General features: G+C 48.7%; 1 non-coding gene across 1 annotated transcript; it reads left to right on the plus strand.

The window, feature by feature from the left end:
• The first annotated feature begins 7,465 nt into the window (after positions 1-7,465).
• LOC138568603 (U6 spliceosomal RNA) lies at positions 7,466-7,572 on the plus strand. Its single transcript, XR_011302923.1, has one exon. It is a non-coding gene; the product is annotated as a U6 spliceosomal RNA (small nuclear RNA).
• Positions 7,573-12,971: the final 5,399 nt, after the last annotated feature.

Genomic DNA, 12,971 nt, shown 5'->3' on the forward strand with positions numbered 1-12,971 from the left:
AGTATGGTTTTCTTAACCTGTCTGAAGAAGTGTTCTGGGATCGTGACTGGAAGGGCCTGAAACGGATACAGAAAGCGTGGGAGGCTTACCATCTTGATAGCGTTCAAGCGTCCCATCCAGGAGATTGTGAGCGGCTTCCATTTCAGTAGGTCAGTCTTTAGGGCAGCTAGGAGCTGGGGGAAGTTCGCCTCGTAGAGCTGCGTAAGATCTCTTGTTATATTGATCCCCAGATAGCGCAGCGTTGATTCCTGTATGGTCAGGCCGAGGTGTGCCAACTCCCTTTGTTGTTCAGGGGAGGGTACGTTAAGCGGGAAGAGGATGGACTTAGACCTATTGATTTTGAAACCAGATAGTGTTCCGTATTCTTCGATGAGCTGGATCGCCCTCGGGACTGACGACAGGGGGTTGAGTACATGCAGCAGGATGTCATCCGCATACAGGGCCAACTTGTATTCCCTTCCGTTCACTCGGATACCTTCCACAGCAGAGTCCGCCCGGAGAGCTCTGGCTAGTGGTTCTAGGGACAGCGCAAAGAGTATCGCCGAGAGGGGGCATCCTTGTCTCGTTCCTCTGGTTAGTGGGAACCAGCGCGAAAATTGGGAGTTCACCATCACTGAGGCTTTCGGGGTCGAGTAGACCGCTTTGATCGCTCGACGGAGGACTGGTCCGAGGCCTATATGCTTCAGCGTGGCTTCCAAGAAGTGCCACTCGACCCTGTCAAATGCTTTTTCCGCGTCGATTGAGAGCAATGTTGGCATGTCCGGAGATGTTCTTGATTCATGTATTAGATGGAGGGTCTTACGAGTGGAGTCAGCGCCTTGTCGACCCTGGATAAAGCCGACTTGGTCGTTGTGGATCATCGAGGGCATATGCGTCTCTAGACGGGCTGTGAGGATTCTTGTGTATATTTTGGCGTCGATGTTTAGCAGTGATATCGGACGATATGAGGCACAATGCCTCGGGTCCTTTCCTTCTTTGGGGATTACTGCTATCAGGGCCTCTGAGAAGGACGCGGGGGCTACTCCAGAATGAAGGATGTTATTAAAGAGTTCAACCATGAAGGGGAGGAGGGTACTTTGAAAGGTCTTATAAAATCCTGCCGTGTAACCGTCATTCCCAGGGGCTTTTCCTGTCGGGAGTCTTTTAATAGCGTCTTCAACTTCCTCTGCTGTAATGGGGGAGTCCAATGCCTGTGCAATATCGGCTGGGAGAGAAGGCATGTTAACCGCCGATAGGTATTCCGTAATTGCCTCCAGGCCGGGGGCATCTTGTGAGGTGTAGAGCTTCTCATAGAACGTGGCAAAGGCTTCGGGGATATTGGGGGGGCAGCGGACTCTGGGTGGTTCTTCTTCTTGTATAGCGGGCACCCACCTCTCGCGACGCTGGCCTCGGAGTCTGGTAGCGAGTAGTGCCCCCGCCTTATTACCGTGTTCATAGTGCCTCTGCTTTAGACATCGGAGTCGATGCTCAATGGCTCCAGTTTCGAGTTGGCGCAGTTCCTCCCTTTTGGCATTGGCTTGTTCTATCTTGTGTAGCCTCTCCGTAGTCGCGGTTTGTGCCAGTTGATCCAGTTGGGTGATTTCAGTCCGTAACCTATTCTCTATCAGTTGTCGTTCCCTTTTTTTGGCCGCACCTTCTCTGATGAGCACCCCTCTCCAGGTGGCTTTGCCCGCCTCCCAGACTGTGTTCGTGGAGATGTCACCTGTGTTATTTTCCTCAAAATAGTGGGTGATGTCCTGTTCGAGTTGTTCTCGAAAAGCCAAGTCTCTGAAAAGCGATTCATTGCAGCGCCATTTGACCGACCTCCGGGGGAGGGCCATCTGATCCAGTGTGACCGTCACCATATCGTGATCCGACCAGGTGACCGGAGATATATCGGTGTCTGTCATTGCCGTTGTGAGCGCAGGCGTTAGATATATATAGTCAATCCTGGAGTACGTGGCGTGTGGGGTCGAATAGAAGGTGTAGCCTGCGCGTGACGGGTTCCGGTGTCTCCAGGCATCTGTTAAGTTGTATACCTCCATCAAATCTGCCGCCCTCGAGTGTGCGCCGATGACTGGAGTGTTTGCAAGGGGGTCGCCAGCTTGTCTGTCGAGTTCCGGATCCATCCACGTATTGAGATCCCCACCCAGGATTACTTCGCCTTGTGCCTCAGTCATAACCTTAGGGATCGTTTGATGAAGAAACCGGGATTGGCCGGTGTTTGGTGCGTAGATGGATGCGAGCGTGACAGCGGTGCCTTGTATATTGCCCACCAGGACCATAGATCTTCCGCTCACGTCAGACCAGGATCTCATGAGCTCGAATTGTAAGGCCTTGTTGATCAGGATGCCCACCCCTGCCTTTTTTAGGGGGCCAGAACCCCAGTGTTCGGAGCCTAGTTTGGGATGTAACACTCTCCGTTCTTCTCCTCTGGAGTATCGAGTCTCTTGTAGAAAGAGGACGTCCAAGCCTGCCCTCTTGAATTCCCGCGATACAAGAGACCTCTTGGTGGGGGAGTTGAGGCCCTTGACGTTGAGAGTGCCGATTTTAAGGGTGCCGTACCTGTCACCTGCTACGTTACTTTTTGTGGTCATTGTTGCAAGTAGCGTGTTCATCGTGTGTGTCGCGTCGTCTTCGGAAGTTAGTTGCCACAGTGGAAGTACATCGATAAATGGTTCGTGCCTCACGAGGCATCGAATTTGCGATCAACCCACCCCCCTCCCCCTCCTTTCGGGTATTGTTCATCATACCCAGTGTTCTCGGTTCCAATCTAAGTACTACATCTTTCAACCCCATGTGAAACTGAGTCTCGAAGTGGATGGCGTCCGCGTTGGACCAGACGCACTCAGCCGGTCTTTCGGCGGACCGCCTGTGAGGGTTATAGCCTCGCAACCCCCTCCCCCCATGGTAGTGTATCATAGTTCTGAGCCCCCCTCCCCCCCCATTTGATTGCTGAACATCAATCACAGGATAACAAGCAACAAGAACAGTTATCTTAAGTATACAATAGAGAAAGAAAAGAAAATTCAACGATACGTGTGGGTACAATGGACGTCATTCGCTGGTCGATCTTCAGAAATGACAGTAGAAAGTGCACAATATAGGGTGTCCAGCGGGCCCATGACGTCGACCCACCACTGAGTACCAACTCCCTGGCCCATGGGTTCCGAGTAAGATTCTTCAGGGCAAGTGACGGGTGGGTGCCGTCTCATCCATTTACGTCCGGGGAGTCATTGGGACGTCTATATTTTCTTGCTCCCCTGACTTTATTCCGCTTCGGGCCCTGGGGTCTCCTTCTCTCTCCATCCCGTGCCGAGTCGTTCTGTGTTTCCTCCCGCGGGTCCGGGTCCAGGAGCTCCGCAATGCAGTTCCGAATGTCGTCTTCGGATCGGAGCGCTATTCGTCTGCCCTCGTGCTCAAAGTTGAGGGAGAAGGGGTATCCCCACCTGTACCTCGTGCCTCGGTCCGTGAGCCACTTCGTGAGGGGGCTACAGAGACGTCGTAGAGCCAGCGTGAGCGAGGAAAGATCTTGAAAGATAGTTATCTTGGCCCCGCTGAGGGTGAGGGAGTCCGCGGATCGAGCCTTCGTGAGAATCTTTGTTCTGTCTTGGTATCTATGGAACTTGGCAAGGACGGATCTCGGGCCCCCTGTTGGGCCACCGGCTCTGTGTACCCGCTCAATTGCGGGCTCGTCCACATTCTCATCGGCAACTAGTATCCTAATGATATCATTTATGGTGTGTCTAAGATCTGATTCCGTCTCACCCTCGCGCTCCGGGATCCCACAAAAGCGGAGGTTATTACGGCGCTCCCTGTTCTCTAAATCGTCAATTTTCAGTCGGATGTCTTCTTCTCTTCTCTCTATGTTGCTCATTCTGAGGTTCAGTTGGGTTTCCATTACATCAGTCGAGGCCTGGTTGTTTTCGACCCCCTCAAGCCTCTGTTCTATGTTATCGACCCGCTGGGTCATTCTATCGAGCTTGTCTCCTAAGTTTGCGCCCATGTTTCTGATCTCATTTAGGAGGGCGGCTATGTCCCCTTTGGTGGCCGCCGTACCCGCCTCGGGGTGCTCAGTCGCCATTGTTCCATCGTTATCGGGGTCCAGATCTGGGGAGATGTATGCAAACCTGGCGAGTTTGCTGCGGGTGCTCATACGGTGTGTGGGTGCGAGGAGGCACACGCCCCTATGATGGGGGCCTTTCCCTCAGCACCAGGGCCCGATTGCTTGTCGGCGTGAGGGACGGGAGCGTGACTCGGGTGTCCCAGGGAGCGGGGGTGGGAGACGGGAGGAGGCACACGCCCTGGGATCAGGGGCTCTACCCTCTGTTCGTACTGTTCGTCTCCGGTGGTGGCCTCTGGTTCAATATCCTCAGCCACTCGGGTTCCACTGTCCTGCGCCGGTGTGGCCTTTGGAGTCTGTCTGGATTGTGCCTGTGAACTTTCAGGGGCTAGGAGAGGCCCGGGTCAGGCTTGTAGGTGCGGGGCCCCGTCCGAAGTGTTGCCTGGCTGGTGAGGGAGTTCCGCGCCAAGCTCTGCAGCGCGGGGGGGACGATTCTCTGCTGGATGGGGGGTGGTAAGAGATTTCGCGTCCTGCAGGTCCGGGATGCCCCTCCGTTGACGGGGTGGGGTGGCGTTGCCGGCAGTCTCTGTACTCAGAAAAGGGGGAGCCCTCCGGGGGGCCCTGGAAAGCGCGCGTGTAGTGCGGGCGGGAGACACTCACCCGACCTGGCGATAGCCGGTCCGCGAGGTTCCCGAAAGCTCTCCTGCGATCTGGAGGGGGGGCAGCGGTCGACTGAGGTGATGCTTCGGAGTGCGGGAGGCCGAGTAGGCCGTACGCGAGTTCGCGCAACTTCGGCGCCCGAGGAAGTGCTGCGTAGGAGGCCCGAAGGGGGCGGCTCTTGTCGGGGCGATTTCGCAGGAGAAATCGCTCCGATTTTCGTCGGAGTTTCGCCCAGAAGTCGGGGGCCAGGTCCAGGGGGCTCCGTCCGTCGTTGTTGCTCGGGTGGGGGGGCCAAAAGTGGGGGCTCAAGGCACTTTTGGGGGTTAGGGGAGCGGAGCTCACACGGAGGAGTTCTGCATCCGTGCGCCCCCTGGCGGCCGATAAGTCTTTATTTTTTAATACATCTTTTTTAATGAAGATTGAAATTGTATGTTCATACATATTACACGACAACACAATACATTTTGTGCCAAATTCAACACTAATGCCTCGGGAGCCGTTTACTTGTGAGTCCTATTGACTGAATGAACAGCCCCACCACCTTCAATTTCTTGACTTGTACTTTTAGAAGTGGCACGCTGCTTTTGTTTTTTTATCCCATTCTACCAAACTCGGTATTATCACTTTTCCCCCTTGTTGTGCACTCCAGCGTAAACTGCTTTAAGGTGCTATTTGCAAACATCACTCTGAACTACCGCTTTACTTGCTTCTAGGCCTTAATCTTTAATTGTGGCTGAGCAGTGTACTCCGGATTTGGCTGCTTTTAGTTGGTTGATTCTTTTTTGATTTCTGTAACTTTCAAACAGTCCCATTGTGAATTACCATTGTCGCAATGTGCTGCAGTGCAGGGAAACTTAAAAGTAATGGTAGGGAGAGGACGAGGGAGAGGGAGGGGGGTTGTGGGTGGTGGAAAGGAGGGAGGGAGGGAGGGAGGAGAGAGAGACAGAGAGAGAGAAAACAAAGAAAATATGGTATTCGGGGGCTATGTGTTTGCATGGAAAAGATTTTAGGCTTTTAATCAAGTGGAAAGGGGGTCTGAGGCTGGTATCTCAGCCTGTTGATGCTTTGTTGAGTTGCTTGGAACATGCAAGGAAGGAGCCCTGAAGCACTCCCGACCAGGTTGCATGTCTCCAAGTTACTGAAATACCACAGACCTCCTCCCTGTGCCACAAAGTTCTGGGCACTGAGCTCTGCAGTTGTTTCCCACAGGTCGCCAAGTGCCCCAGATTTACTTTCTCATAGTTGCTAGTTACTGCTACCCCACCTCGACCACTATATTTTCCCCAGATACTTGCTACTGTGGAGTAAGCAGGGCTAAGAGAGAGGGAGAGGGGGTGTGCCTATGCAAATCATCTGCCAGTATGCTTCCTGGGAGGTCATTCCATCTCACAAGCTGACACCTGGGCAGTGGCAGGTAATTTGGAGAACAGACATATTCGGACAGGCCACAGAGCAAAGGCTGGGCCGTTGATTGAGGATCCATTTAGCCATGTCTCCCTAAGTTACCGAGGTCCAGAAAAATTCCACCCTCAGCTCTTATAGAGAGGTCCTTGGCCGATCGTGGCTGATCAGGGCAGTGAAGGGTCAGGGGTGACTGCACACTGCCTCACTTTTTCACTGCTTTCTACAGCGGTAATGCCTTTGCAGAAGGGGCCTGTACAAGTGATGTTGTCCTGCGCTATGGGAAAGTGACATTTATCCACTGACATTAACCAAATTACTTGCGCTGTTCAACGCACATACATGCAGAGAAATAATTTTATATTTTTTGGGGAAGGTGTAGAGGGTTCTGCTGATGATTCTTTTAAGCTGTCTGCTACTCTTGCTTTTACATAGAGTCTTTCCTGCCCAGGAATGTTTTACGGCCTACTGTATGTCCCTCCCTTACAACGAAAAATCTGTTGAAAGCACAGGGGTACATAGGAATGGATCTGTTAAAAAATGAAACAGAAAGCCTGGAACATGTCGGAACTGGTAGTGTTTGGATTTAGCACATTTGACTGTGAGTCAGTTTATTGTATCAGTTGACCCACTGACCCCCTTACCTCCTGTGTAATACTTTTGCTCTCGGTAGGGTTGTCCAAAGTTCCCTTCTTAAAGTGGCTTTCTTATAAAAAATACTAGACCTGCTTTTTGTGGCACACAAGCCTCATATCCCGTTGCAGTTGATAAACTCACATCATCTCCCACCAGTACAAGCTGTAAAGGAATTCCAGGGCTTATCCAAACAAACTAGACGTGGGTCAAGGTTGAGCAATCCTTAAATCAGCAGCAAAGTTAAAATTGAAATCAGCCTCAGAATCTTTTAAAGGACGGTCCAACATCTGTTGCTTACAGGGCTCAATCGGACACCCTCTGGTGCTGACGCCTTACCCACCTCCTGTTCTTGCCTTGTCCTTGATACAGCCATGGGCCCACATACACTCAGAGGTACAGAGTTTTTCTCATGTCTATGGGTCTATTGTGATGCTCTCAGGCTTGCATCACCCAGCCATTGTGATGGGGAGGGGGTGAAATTTTTACAAGCACCCGGGAGCATTAATCTTTCTATCTTTAAATATAATTGGCATTAAACTAAAACCCTTAAGGACCAGATCAATACAGCAGCAACGAATGCTTATTCATTGTTGTTTGCCTCTTCATTTCATACCACCCGATATCTAAATGGTGTTTGGACTTTCTGCCCTCTGACATAAGGACATTTGGAATGGCAAACCTTTGACCTGAGATCCTAATGAATGGTTTGATTGACTCTCCCTTTGCGCTTGCTTCTGCAACACATGTACTAATATTGGAATGATAATGGGAAAATTAAATTGGCCCCTGCTCTAAAGGATGACACGCACATTCGTAAAGCATTCACTATTTTTGGCACATGACAGGACAGAAACTTTCTTAATTTGCAAGTCTTTATTTTTTAATAGATCTTTTTTAATGAAGATTGAAATTGTATGTTCATTCATATTACACGACAACACAATACATTTTGCGCCAAATTCAACACTAATGCCTCAGGAGCCTTTTACTTGTGAATCCTCTTGACTGAATGAACAGCCACGTCCCCTTGAATTTCTTGACTTGTACTTTTAGAAGTGGCATGCTTCTTTTGTTTTTTTTATCCCATTCTACCAAACTCAGTATTATCACTTTCCCCCTTGTTCTGCACTCCAGCGTAAACTGCTTTGAGGTGATATTTGCAAAGATCGCTCTGAACTACAGCTTTACTTGCTTCTGGGCCTTAATCTTTAATTGGAGCTGAGCAGTGTACTCCGGACGTGGCTGCTTATAGTTGGTTGATTTCTTTTTTGATTTCTGTAACTTTCAAACAGTCCCATTGTGAAATACCATTGTCACAATGTGCTGCAGTGCATGAAAACTTAAAATTAATGGGAGGATTGAGGGAGAGGGAGAGGGGGGAAGAGAGAGGGCGGGAGGGTGTTAAGGAGTGAGTGAGTGAGGGAGGGAGGGAGGGAGGGAAGGAGGGAAGGAGGAGAGAGACAACAAAGAAAATATGGTATTTGGTGGCTATGTATTTGCATGGAAAAGATTTTAGGCTTTTAATCAAGGGGAAAGGGGCTCTGTGGCTGGTATCTCAGCCTGTTGATGCTTTGTTGAGTTGCTTGGAACATGCAAGTAAGGAGACCTGAAGCACTCCCGACCAGGTTGCATGTCTCCAAGTTACTGAAATCCCACAGACCTCCTCCCTGTGCCACAAAGTTCTGGGCACTGAGCTCTGCAGTTGTTTCCCACAGGTCGCCAAGTGCCCCAGATTTACTTTCTCATAGTTGCTAGTTACTGCTACCCCACCTCAACCACTATATTTCCCCCAGATACTTGCTACTGTGGAGTAAGCAGGGCTAAGAGAGAGGGAGAGGGGGTGTGCCTATGCAAAACATCTGCCAGTAAGCTTCCTGGGAGGTCATTCCATCTCACCAGCTGACACCTGGGCAGTGGCAGGTAATTTGGAGAACAGACATATTCGGACAGGCCACAGAGCAAAGGCTGGGCCGTTGATTGAGGATCCATTTAGCCATGTCTCCCTAAGTTACCGTGGTCCAGAAAAATTCCACCCTCAGCTCTTATAGAGAGGTCCTTGGCCGATCGTGGCCGATCAGGGCAGTGAAGGGTCAGGGGTGACTGCACACTGCCTCACTTTTTCACTGCTTTCTACAGCGGTAATGCCTTTGCAGAAGGGGCCTGTACAAGTGATGTTGTCCTGCGCTATGGGAAAGTGACATTTATCCACTGACATTAACCAAATTACTTGCGCTGTTCAATGCACATACATGCATAGAAATCATGTTATGTTTTTTTGGGGAAGGTCTAGAGGGTCCTGCTGATGATTTATTAAGCTATCTGCTACTCTTGCTTTTACAGAGTCTTCCCTGCCCAGGCATGTTTAAGTCATACTGTATGTCCCTCCATTACAATGAAAACTCTGTTGAAAGCACAGAGGTACATAGGAATGGATCTGTTAAGAAATGAAACAAAAAGCCTGGAAAAATGTGGAAACGGGTAGGATTTGGACTTACAATTAACTAACAGTTAGATGTGCTATCCCTTGACCCACTGACCCCCTTTCCTTTTGTGTAATCCTTTTTTTCTCAGTAGGGTTTTCCAAAGTGGATTTCATATAAAAGATCCTAGACCTGCATTCTGTGGCACACATGCCTCATATCTCGTTGCTCTTGATAAACTCACATCATCTCTCACCAATATAAGCTGTAAAAGATTTTCAGGGCTTAGCCAAGCAAACTAGACGCGGGTCGAAGGTTGAGCAATCCTTTAATCAGCAGCAAAGTTAACATTGAAATCAGCCTCAGAATCTCTTAAAGGATGGTCCAATATCTGTTGCTGGCAGCGCGCAATGGGGCAGCCTGGGTGCTGACACCTTAAGCCATCTCCTGTTCTTGCCTTGTCCTTGATCCAGCCATGGGCCCACATACACTCAGAGGTACAGAGTGTTTCTCATGTCTATGGGTCTTCTGTGATGCTCTTACGCTTGCATCACACAGCCATCGTGATGGGGAGGGGGTGTCGATTTGCAAGCACCCTTGAGCATGAATCTTTTTATCTTTAAATATAATTGGCATTAAACCAAACCCTTTAGGACCAGATCAATACAGCAGCAAAGAATGCTGATGAATTGCTGCTTGCCGCTTAATCCCATAACATCCGACATCTAAATGGGGTTTGGTCAAATGTTTGCCATAACAAATGTCCTTATGTCAAAGAGCAGAAAGTCCAGAGGTCCTAATCAATGGTTTGGTTGGCTCTCCCTTTGCGCTTGCCTTAAGGCGTCAGCACCAGAGGCTGCCCGATTGCGCCCTGCAAGCAACCAGTGTTGGCCCATCCTTTAAGAGATTCTGAGGCTGATTTCAATGTTATTTTTGCTGCTGATTTAAGGATTGCTCAACCTTCAGCCCACGTCTAGTTTCCTTGGCTATGCCCTTGACATCTTTTACAGCTTGTATTGGTGGGAGATGATGTGAGTTTATCAAGAGCAACGGGATATGAGGCATGTGGGCCATAAAAAACAGGTCTAGGATCATTTTTATAAGAAAGTCTCTTTAAGTAGGGAACTTTGGACAACCCTGCTGAGAGCGAAAGGATTACACAAAAGGTAGGGGGGTCAGTGGGTCAAGGGATAGCACATCTGACTGTGAATCAGTTTATTGTAAGTCCAAATCCTACCTGTTTCAACATGTTTCCAGGCTTTTTGTTTCATTTCTTAACTGAACTTAACTTCCTATGTACCTCAGCAAAACATGTACTAATATTGGAATGAAAATGGGAAAATTGAATTGGCCCCTGCTTCAAAGGATGACACGCACATTCGTAAAGCATTCACTATTTTTGGCACACGACAGGACAGAAACTTTCTTAATCTGCAAGTCTTTATTTTTTAATACATCTTTTTTAATGAAGATTGAAATTGTATGTTCATACATATTACACGACAACACAATACATTTTGCGCCAAATTCAACACTAATGCCTCGGGAGCCGTTTACTTGTGAGTCCTATTGACTGAATGAACAGCCCCACCACCTTCAATTTCTTGACTTGTACTTTTAGAAGTGGCACGCTGCTTTTGTTTTTTTATCCCATTCTACCAAACTCGGTATTATCACTTTTCCCCCTTGTTGTGCACTCCAGCGTAAACTGCTTTAAGGTGCTATTTGCAAACATCGCTCTGAACTACCGCTTTACTTGCTTCTAGGCCTTAATCTTTAATTGTGGCTGAGCAGTGTACTCCGGATTTGGCTGCTTTTAGTTGGTTGATTCTTTTTTGATTTCTGTAACTTTCAAACAGTCCCATTGTGAATTACCATTGTCGCAATGTGCTGCAGTGCAGGGAAATTTAAAAGTAATGGTAGGGAGAGGACGAGGGAGAGGGAGGGGGGTTGTGGGTGGTGGAAGGGAGGGAGGGAGGGAGGAGAGAGAGACAGAGAGAGAGAAAACAAAGAAAATATGGTATTCGGGGGCTATGTGTTTGCATGGAAAAGATTTTAGGCTTTTAATCAAGTGGAAAGGGGGTCTGTGGCTGGTATCTCAGCCTGTTGATGCTTTGTTGAGTTGCTTGGAACATGCAAGGAAGGAGCCCTGAAGCACTCCCGACCAGGTTGCATGTCTCCAAGTTACTGAAATACCACAGACCTCCTCCCTGTGCCACAAAGTTCTGGGCACTGAGCTCTGCAGTTGTTTCCCACAGGTCGCCAAGTGCCCCAGATTTACTTTCTCATAGTTGCTAGTTACTGCTACCCCACCTCGACCACTATATTTTCCCCAGATACTTGCTACTGTGGAGTAAGCAGGGCTAAGAGAGAGGGAGAGGGGGTGTGCCTATGCAAATCATCTGCCAGTATGCTTCCTGGGAGGTCATTCCATCTCACAAGCTGACACCTGGGCAGTGGCAGGTAATTTGGAGAACAGACATATTCGGACAGGCCACAGAGCAAAGGCTGGGCCGTTGATTGAGGATCCATTTAGCCATGTCTCCCTAAGTTACCGAGGTCCAGAAAAATTCCACCCTCAGCTCTTATAGAGAGGTCCTTGGCCGATCGTGGCTGATCAGGGCAGTGAAGGGTCAGGGGTGACTGCACACTGCCTCACTTTTTCACTGCTTTCTACAGCGGTAATGCCTTTGCAGAAGGGGCCTGTACAAGTGATGTTGTCCTGCGCTATGGGAAAGTGACATTTATCCACTGACATTAACCAAATTACTTGCGCTGTTCAACGCACATACATGCAGAGAAATAATTTTATATTTTTTGGGGAAGGTGTAGAGGGTTCTGCTGATGATTCTTTTAAGCTGTCTGCTACTCTTGCTTTTACATAGAGTCTTTCCTGCCCAGGAATGTTTTACGGCCTACTGTATGTCCCTCCCTTACAACGAAAAATCTGTTGAAAGCACAGGGGTACATAGGAATGGATCTGTTAAAAAATGAAACAGAAAGCCTGGAACATGTCGGAACTGGTAGTGTTTGGATTTAGCACATTTGACTGTGAGTCAGTTTATTGTATCAGTTGACCCACTGACCCCCTTACCTCCTGTGTAATACTTTTGCTCTCGGTAGGGTTGTCCAAAGTTCCCTTCTTAAAGTGGCTTTCTTATAAAAAATACTAGACCTGCTTTTTGTGGCACACAAGCCTCATATCCCGTTGCAGTTGATAAACTCACATCATCTCCCACCAGTACAAGCTGTAAAGGAATTCCAGGGCTTATCCAAACAAACTAGACGTGGGTCAAGGTTGAGCAATCCTTAAATCAGCAGCAAAGTTAAAATTGAAATCAGCCTCAGAATCTTTTAAAGGACGGTCCAACATCTGTTGCTTACAGGGCTCAATCGGACACCCTCTGGTGCTGACGCCTTACCCACCTCCTGTTCTTGCCTTGTCCTTGATACAGCCATGGGCCCACATACACTCAGAGGTACAGAGTTTTTCTCATGTCTATGGGTCTATTGTGATGCTCTCAGGCTTGCATCACCCAGCCATTGTGATGGGGAGGGGGTGAAATTTTTACAAGCACCCGGGAGCATTAATCTTTCTATCTTTAAATATAATTGGCATTAAACTAAAACCCTTAAGGACCAGATCAATACAGCAGCAAAGAATGCTTATTCATTGTTGTTTGCCTCTTCATTTCATACCACCCGATATCTAAATGGTGTTTGGACTTTCTGCCCTCTGACATAAGGACATTTGGAATGGCAAACCTTTGACCTGAGATCCTAATGAATGGTTTGATTGACTCTCCCTTTGC

Source organism: Ambystoma mexicanum, chromosome 2p (genome assembly GCF_040938575.1).
Source record: "Ambystoma mexicanum isolate Mex_15411 chromosome 2p, UKY_AmexF1_1, whole genome shotgun sequence".
NCBI lineage: Eukaryota > Metazoa > Chordata > Amphibia > Caudata > Ambystomatidae > Ambystoma > Ambystoma mexicanum.